This window comes from Aulonocara sp. 'chitande type north' Nkhata Bay, linkage group LG20 (genome assembly GCF_057382095.1).
Source record: "Aulonocara sp. 'chitande type north' Nkhata Bay isolate Kocher_YH1m ecotype deep benthic linkage group LG20, A_spYH_male_GT1.1, whole genome shotgun sequence".
Lineage (NCBI taxonomy): Eukaryota > Metazoa > Chordata > Actinopteri > Cichliformes > Cichlidae > Aulonocara > Aulonocara sp. 'chitande type north' Nkhata Bay.
The window spans coordinates 2756999-2766126 of NC_141363.1; the positions used below are offsets into that span (position 1 = coordinate 2756999).

At 41.3% G+C, this 9128-nt stretch overlaps 1 long non-coding RNA gene across 1 annotated transcript; it reads left to right on the top strand.

The window, feature by feature from the left end:
* The first annotated feature begins 2257 nt into the window (after nucleotides 1-2257).
* LOC147304822 (uncharacterized) lies at nucleotides 2258-3050 on the top strand. The gene is made up of 3 exons (XR_015126664.1): nucleotides 2258-2476; nucleotides 2550-2755; nucleotides 2835-3050. It is a non-coding gene; the product is annotated as an uncharacterized LOC147304822 (long non-coding RNA).
* The last annotated feature ends 6078 nt before the right edge of the window (nucleotides 3051-9128 follow it).

The following is a 9128-nucleotide window of genomic DNA, read 5'->3' on the forward strand; positions in this document are numbered from 1 at the left end:
CTGGCCCATACCATACCTTTGCCAACAGTGAAGCACGGTGGTGGAAACATCATGCTATGGGGATTTTTTTCTGCAGCAAGAACTGGAAGGCTATCCAGGGTTAAGGGAAACTGCTGAATGCAGCAATGAGATATGCTTGGAGACAAGAGGCAAAGGTTCATCTTTTAACAGCACAATAACCCTAAGCACACAGCCAGGATAAGAAAGAAGTGGCTTTGCGCCCACTCTGTGAATATACTTGAGTGGGCCAGCCAGAGCCCAGACTTGAACCTGATTGAACAACTCTGGAGAGATCTTAAAATACCCGTGCATCAATGCTTCCCATCCAACCCGATGGAGCTCGAGAGGTTCCGCAAAGAAAAATAGGTGTTTCTAGCTTGTAACTTAATACTTAAAAAGACTTGAGGCTGTAATTGCTGCCAAAGATTTTTCAACAAAGTATTGAGCAAAGGCTGTGAACAAACTTTGTCATTTTGGGGTATTGTGTGTAGAATTTACAGGTGAAAATGTATTTTGCTAACAAGCTGTAACATGACATAATCTGAAACAAGTGAAGTGCTGTGAATACTTTCCAGATGCACTGTAGAGGGCAAAAAGAGGTGAGTGAAGAAGAAATGCTCAGTGCATTGTGGGAAAATAAATAGGCAGAGGCCTCAAATTCTCAAGCATTTAAAAGATATTTAATATATTTTATTTAAATGCACTGTGCATTTTTTTTCTATCACATTTGTCACAAGGACAAAAATCAGTGCAGGCAGTGGATTTTATTCATGGGTTTCAAATCACTTCTTCGTAATAGTTAATTCAATTCACTCCTTCCGTGACCCATGCTGTGATAGAGCAGAAGGCCAATTCGACTGGCCCGCCTACTCCTGCACGAAGGACTGAAGATCATTCTTTCACATTTGTGTTATGAGATCCCGACACCAACAGCGCAGCCTTGAAACTGCAGAGATGCTACATGAAAGCATATTTGGCAACTGTCTCTCAAGAGTTCATAATGACCAGCATAGTAGACTCAAGGTCTGCTGCAATGCACTTACATTATTGTTATATTACATGGGCTCTTTGTATCCACACATTTCCTCTGGGACCGTTTTCTTGTGAGTGACCCCGAGCTGCAGTTTGGCTATTGTTGAGGACTGACTTAATTTCCCAAAGGAGAACAACATATTAGTCAGAGGATTGATCGCTTAATTTCACGTTTTCCTCGGATGCCTGTTGGGTGTCTAAAGGTTTCTTAATTTTTATTAAGATTGTTCTTTGTAGTTAAGAAAAATAGAAAGAACATGAATGAAACAAATGAGAGACATGTTTCAAATGAAGGAAGGAAGTCGTTTTATCTGAAACGAGGAGCCTATGCTATACTGTAATTCTGGTAAACGAAGTTGCACAAACACTGCACAGAACAGAAAGACATTCAACATTTGAAAAAAGAAGATGACAAGTTGAACTGAAAAAAGAAAGAGCTACATTTGGCATCAACACAATATTGCAACTAGTTAAAGAAATTGCATTATGGAATCATTTGCTCCATTGCGTCTTCTCTGTCTCCTTCCAGGCTATCTGCAGAGTCTGCTCTAATTATCTGTTCTGATGTACCTGACCCTGCCATGTCATGTTGGTGGAGGCAGCATGCAGTTAAATTAACCTTAGCCGTAAGAGTGAGAGAGGGATGTCTTTTCATGCTGGTGATCCATTAGCTCTGTGTCTGATATGATATTAATTATCCGTGGGGTTTGAATTGTAATTACGATTTGATTTGCGACTCAGCTTGGTCATTCTCTAGTTGAAATGCAACAACGGGCTTTGTAACACACCGAGTCGCTGCACTGGCAACTATTTGCTCAAAAAATATCTCAGTGGGCTCCCATGACTTTCAATAATTCAGAAACCTTTACAGTTTATACTAATATCTGCTTTCATTTCTTGCATACAGAAAGTGGATTAATACTCAGAATATGTCAAATTGATGACTTTTTTTGTGCATGTTACAATTTGTTTTTCCTCCAAGAATTTTCCATTGGTGATATATTTAGACTTCATATTTTCTCTACTGTATAACACTTTTAGAGTCACTGTGTAAAAATTTATTTGTATTTCTACAGATTTCGAAAAGGTTCTTCCACAAAATGCCTTTCTTCTATTTTTTCTTTTTTAAATTCCAACTTAAAAAGATGTTTAAGTTGGAAGAAGATCGCACGGCATGCAACGATTATTTATTTGTCATGCACTAAACTGGCCCAGATGACTTTATAGAGTTTAAACCTGCTGAAGTGCTGAAGTAGACACCTGTTGTCATGGTCTACGGTGGGTGGCTGGAGTTTCCATTAGGCTCCTGAACTGACCTGGGATCCGCCCCTGGGCAGGGCCAACTCCAGCTCCTGCACACCTGGAGCCTATTGCAGGCTATCAAGCCAGAGGGATTTAAACCACACATCGATGTTCACTCACTGCCAGTTCGTCATCAACCCATGTTGGTAACAGGTCTTGTGTTTCAAATTCTCGCTGTGATTTATCTTACTAACAAAGACTCTTTTGTACTACAGTTGCTGTACCCACCCTGGCTCACTCCACCTCCGGACTCGGGATACCTAGTGATCATTTTGGAAATCCCTCTGTGCCTCACCTGCCTGCCCTCCTGCCATCACACTCCATCTGGAGCCCCGGATCTCAGGTCAGCCTTTCCACGCCACTCAGCCTCCCCTGGATCTTCATCATCCCCCTCTCAAACACTCCAGGTCCCTAACTGCAAGTAAGAATTGCTGCTCTTATACTGGCCACTTCTGAGCTGCCTTCACTACCTGCCTAACTCCTATATCCTCTCCCCTCAGTGTGACTGTTCCCCACTCAGCTCCGTTCCACTTCTCAGGCCTCGTTCCCTCGCCCTAGCCACGTTCCCCTGGGCACGCCACACCAAGGCTCCACGTCTCGTCATTTTCTGTCTTTGCCACGTTTCCCTTTTTTTCCCCCTTGCACTTAACCGTAATAAACTGTTAAATCATCTACTGTCTCCGCTCTGGGTTTCTGCACCTGAGTCCTATTCAGTACCGGCCATCCGTCGCCGTGACACCTGTATGGCAAATTATGCAGCGAAACCTGCTAAAGAGAAGATGTGTGTCTCATGCGTGTATGTTTAGGACTAAAAACAGGTGTAGAAATCACCTTTCTCTGATTTTTTTCCCCCCGTTAGCACAAATGTAAAACGGCTCCATCTATTACATAGAAGGAGCTCTTTATATGCAATATTTTTGTTGAGTGACTTTTGTGAATATTTATTTGAACGCTTTTGTTTTTGATGGTAGATTTTGGTTGTTGCTGCTTGAACAGCTGCACCCATTGCCCAAAGTGCTCCAGGTACTCTGCACTTTATTGCATTGCGTGACTTCATGAACACATAAACTGAAACAGCAAACTCTGTATGTTGTATGCCTCCTTATTTACACAGACAGGATGTGAGTTATATCAACATATCTTATTTGGGATGGTATGATAAGGTGAAATGTTAGAATCAATATAAACCAGCTTTATAAGTGATAATACCCCCACTTAGTGTGCCAATATGACTGTAATGCATTTATCACATTGTCACAGTCTGTATTTTTAACTAATAGCATATTGATAACTTGAAACTATGAGTTACTGATGGGTATACATCGTCCCATCATCCCGTCTCATGGGATGCAACAATATCTTATACTTTTTCCAACTATGCCACCAGGAGGGCTCCCTACATATCTTTCTTTTTCCTGCAACATGTATGATACAAAACTATTAAAAGAAAAAACCCTCTTAGAAATAAGAAGAGTGTCAGGAAGAAAGAAAAGTAGACCTGAAACACACCCTCTCCACTCAAAAGCAGACTTCCATTAAGAGAAAAGTGCATCTCTGCCTCTTCAGATTCCATTTGAAAACCTCTTTCTGACCACCTCACTGTTTTATTTCCACGTCTCAATGCATGGACCTCTCGAGAAAGAACTTGTCATGTCTGCCTCTTATAGGCAAAAAAAAAAACAAAAAGAAGAAGTCGTGGCACTCTAATTTTAAACCAATATATTTTCCTTAAAATGCAATAATCAAATAAATATCTTAAACTTTTATTTTTATTAGTGTTTTTTATTCCCACACTGGTACTTCTTACGAGGCTTCAGCACATAAAATAACAACATGGAAGGACCCAAACTTGTAAAATTCTCCTTTGAAACTAAAGACAGTAGCATAGGAGCCATCTGTACAATTTCCCTATCCTGTCTCTGCCATATGGCAATGCATTGCATCTGTACGTTGCCGACAGGCAGTCAAACAATAGATATTTATACGTGGTGTACATTCAATACTGAATGTACGTGATTATCAGTCTTCATAATTTTAACTGAAGAACTGCAGTGTTACACAAGTCTGACGTGCTTGCATTGTGAGACTTGCTTCTCGGTAATCACAGCAGGACCATCTAGTGGCCAAATTGTGTATTGATATAAGAATCACACAGCTACTGCCAAGCAGTCGATCTGTTTGGTAATGCTCAAAAGAAGTCTCGTGGGAACAGCTTGAGGGCTGTGTATCACAAGAAATCAGCAATAGTCTCCAGGCAGTACAATGCTGCTTTTCATTTGAAGATGCAATGCAGGACCAGTCAGCTACTCCTTCTCATAGTTGCATCTGCTGTCACAAAAGATATTGTTCTTCTATATGCTCTTGTGGAACACATCTTCAACCCTTAGATTTTTTTTATTAAGGTCCCAAAGCTTTAACAAACACCAGTGCCACCAACTGTCCTCCCACTGTCTAGTTTTCCTATGACTAAAATGTTCATTTCATGACCTCAGCTATCTTTTAATATATATTTGACCACTGAGCTCATAGAGTTGGTGGGCTATTTTTTAAAAACTGTTTTATTTGTCTAGCTAAATTACACCTTCATGCAGGGATTTGCAGCCATTTTTACTTGTGACCTATTTAAAATAAGTCACTTTGTGATTTTTCTGACAGGTTCGACATAACAGTGAGACATGAGCTCTTTTTTAATAGATTCATATGTTTCATAATAATCACCTTTCCTAATAGAAAAGAAAGACAAACAGAATTTGTGTCACAGAGCCATTTATTGTCTTTACTGTTCTCTTTGTGTTCTTGTGACTGTTGGAACAGTTATTTTCTATGTTGCTATGTTATTTTCTGTCGTCCAGTTTAGGTGAGTGGGTACAAATTGTAGCCTCAGTTTTCCTCATAGCTTACTGGAGTGGTACCTCGTGTGGTCTTCTGCTGCTACGGCCCCTCTGCTGTTGTACCTGCAGAAGTACTCTTCTGCATACTTTGGTTGTATCAAGTGGCTGTTCAGTTTACTGATGCTTTCCTTTCAGCCTGAAGCAATTGGGTATTTTCCTTTGACCTCTGAAAACAGCACATTTTCACCCAGAGAACTGCTGCAAACAGGATGTAATCTTTAATTTGGATAGTTATATTCAACCCTAGACGTGGTTGTGTGGAAAAATCCCAGTAGTTCAGCAGCTTCTTAGACCAGCCCAGCTGGCACCAACAACCATGCCACGTTTCAAGTCTGTTAAATTGCTTTTCTTCGACATTCTGATGCCTGGTTTGAACTTCAGAAGGTTGGCTTGACCATGTGTACATGCCTAAATATATTAAGTGTGATTGACTGATTAGAGGACGGGGAACTCCAGGCCTCAAGGGCTGGTGTCCTGCAAGTTTTAGATGTCCTTGATCCAACAATGGCTAAATTACCTCCTCGACTTGTCTTAAAGTTCTCCAGAGTAAGAGTCCTGGTAATGAGCTAATCATTTGATTCAGGTTTGTTGATAGGGTGATATCTGAAACCTGCAGGACACTGGCCGTTAAGGCCTGGAGTCTCCACCCATGATTTAAAGCAGTTCACTCATTTTAATTCCAGCTCTGTGACTGGACACTCCCAGCTAGGGTCATGCAGTTGGATGGCTGGCATTAGAAAGCACCACACTGTTTGATTCATAAAAACTCCACAGACAGTATCATTTAATGATTTATTGACATTTACTTTTTTCCACCATGGTTTCTCTTGATACCAGTAGTACTTACCATAAAGTTTCTTTTTCATTTAAATTACATTTATAATGTTTTACTCACATACACATTTATTGTTTAATTTTCTTATTGCAATAAACAAGAGTAGCCAGAATGAGTCAGGTATTGCTACAATTCGCCATACAAAGTCTTTGTCCCTCTAATAATGAAATTCAAAAATAAATTTATTGGCAAGACAAAATTACACCATAGCCTCTCCATCTCTCTCTCTCTGCTCTGAGAAAGACCGAGGGCAGAATAAGGCTAAGGCTAGTAGCCTAAACACAGCTAACATGAAATACCTGCCCAGAAAATAGGAATACCATTTATTTCCCACATGTGAATGATGAAAATGACTCTCTGGTGTTTACCACTTTATGAACATATCAAGGACAAGTGGTGCTACTTGACTGACCTACCAGGGACATCTTTGCAGTACTTTGATAAGGCTCGGTTATTGGTCAACTCTGTGACTTGAATCCAGAACGACTGATGAATCTCACTGTACCAAACACACGCAGGTTTTTGTCCCCATAGTTGTGTTAGGCCACTCTATAGATCCAGGCTGCCTCTGTCTCTGATTGGTGGGGAGTGGGGACAGAGCAGGTCCCAACACACACTAGAATACTTATAGTACACACACCAACAGGAAGAAAAGCAAGGATGCTGGAATAGCATTTCACTCACAAAATGAACTTGAAGATTACGTTCAGCAACAAAAAGAGCACAATGGTGGAAGCTGACACAGAGCCAGCTTCTCTTTTTAAGTAATGGCATTGATAATGTTCCTCTAGGTTTTCACTTAGACATATTTCTCACACACAGAAAACAAAAAACAAAAACAACAACAAAATGCAATTCGTTAAGTCCAAATAAAACAAAAAACCCGTTGAACAGATCTAGCTTTAATCCCTTGATACCTGGTGTTGTACCCTGTTCCCCAAGCAGAGATTACCATAGTAAAAAGGCCCTTTAATATGAAGGGTCAGTCCCTATCTCTAGCTACACCTCTGTCTCTCCGTCCCCACCTCAATCCCCTCAAGAAGTTGCACTCCCCATGGAAGAACAGAAAAGTCAGTCAGCTGGCGTGCTCCCACTTTACACATGACTCCAGACAATATGTCACAACATGTCACAATGATAACAAGTCACTCTGATAAAAATTGCTCATTGCATTGCAATATTCAGACAAAGGTAAGACATTAGAGCTCATTGCTTCTCAATGAAAGGGCACAGTGTACATCTCGTTCAGAAAAGGGTGTTAGTTTCAAGCTGTCAGGCAAGATAAGTCTGCTGCTGCTTAGCTAGTGTTTGTGGCTCCCCACCGAGTCAGTCGATCTGCCTGTTTATATCATTCTGGCTGAGTCCCTTATATAATTCACTCTCTGATAATTTCACCCTTTTCCTTGTTTCCCTTGATGACGTTAATAACATTTCCTACCTACAAAAATATTTTTTTTATCATGTTTTCTATTTTGCTCTTTTTTTAAAATGTGTGATATAAATGTAAACCAACAGTCCAAACCAAACAAGAAAAACAAAGTGCTCACCAGTCTTTGTAAAAGAAAACAAATCATGGTGTGTTTCATGGCTTTCAGTTGTAAGACAGGAAGTATCAATAGATGCCTTGGGCTGGACGTCTCGGCTCCTGCTCCGGGCGGCTTCTCTGGGCTTCTGGCTTGGTTGTCGCTTCAGCTCAAGATCATTTGTCAAAGAATGTATTTGGCTTTCAACTTCCTCTATTTAATTTGTTGCCTTTCAGCATCGTGGTTGCCAGTGTTGATGTGTCTCCCACAATAGACTCATATGAACCTTTGGATAATAGGGAGCTGAGGAGAAGGATAGTGCAGGAATTGGGAGAGGTCAACCCAGTGATGCAGAACGCTGTGTAGCATCCTGTTGTGAGGTGGCATGGAGAAGAAATTAGGACAAAGGGTGGTACACAAGTCATACTTGCCCACCTACACAGTCAGCCTGCGAATGAAGACCAGGGAGATGTGAGGATGATGATTGGCTTTGAAATAATCCAAGCTGAAGCATAACACCTATTCTCTCTTTCTCGCTCCCAAGTACTTTATTTCAAACTGCTGTTCGTAAAACTGCAGAATTCTTTCCATAAAATGCAATCAAAGCTAAAGATGGTGATCGAGTATTTAAACCCGGCAGTACAATATGTATTAATGTGTGATTTCTGCTGCTTCTTTCATCTCCTCTCCCCTTTGGTGAGCCTATTCTCTGACTGTTATGGAGGTTGGCAGATGTGGCCTGTAGCAATTTTTGTTGGTACAATCTATTTTAAAACATATTTGTCCAGGCCTGTGTATGTCTGCAAGTTGCCTGTGGTGAATCCATCCAGTGACCCGTGCCAGCCTTCCTCTCACCTCACCCTCTCAGGAAATGACAGCAAAGAACAACCCCCCACAGTCACTTTTCTGCTCCACTCATCCCCCCAACCATCAGACATGTTCGGATGTGGCTACCACCTGCCTGTCAGCCAAAGTCATGTTGTATCTAGCGGAGACCTAATGTCACAAATTGGAGAGCTGCTGACCTCCGGCACGGAGCAGGACATGTACAGTGCCGTTGAAGCCTGTACAGCTACATGTGGCGCACACAGTAAAGACTGATGGAAGCAGCTACCCTACTGACATAACATTATTGTCTTTGTTTTTGAGGTGCATAGGATGAGAAGAACACATTTAGCCATGGTGACAGGTGGAAAAAACAACCTGTCCCGGAATAATTATGTAACACTACATGTGGTTGAACGTTTCTAGAAAGGTCTGCATGTGTTTCTTCTGTAGCTATTGAGGTGGCCACAAGAGGGCCACAGTGCAAGGGAGGGACCAGGAGGTGAGAAATGTACAAGGGAGTTTGATGCATAATGACTATCAATCTCTGATAATTCCATCTGCAGATCACTCAAAAAGTCTTTTGAAATGGAGGGAGAGTGAATGGAGAGTTTCAGGTAAAGGGAAAAATAGAGACTTGTACTCCTTTCCACTGTTCCCTTGCTATTCTCTCAGTCAGATATTTATATTATCAGATTTCCCCCCCCCCCCCCCCCCCCC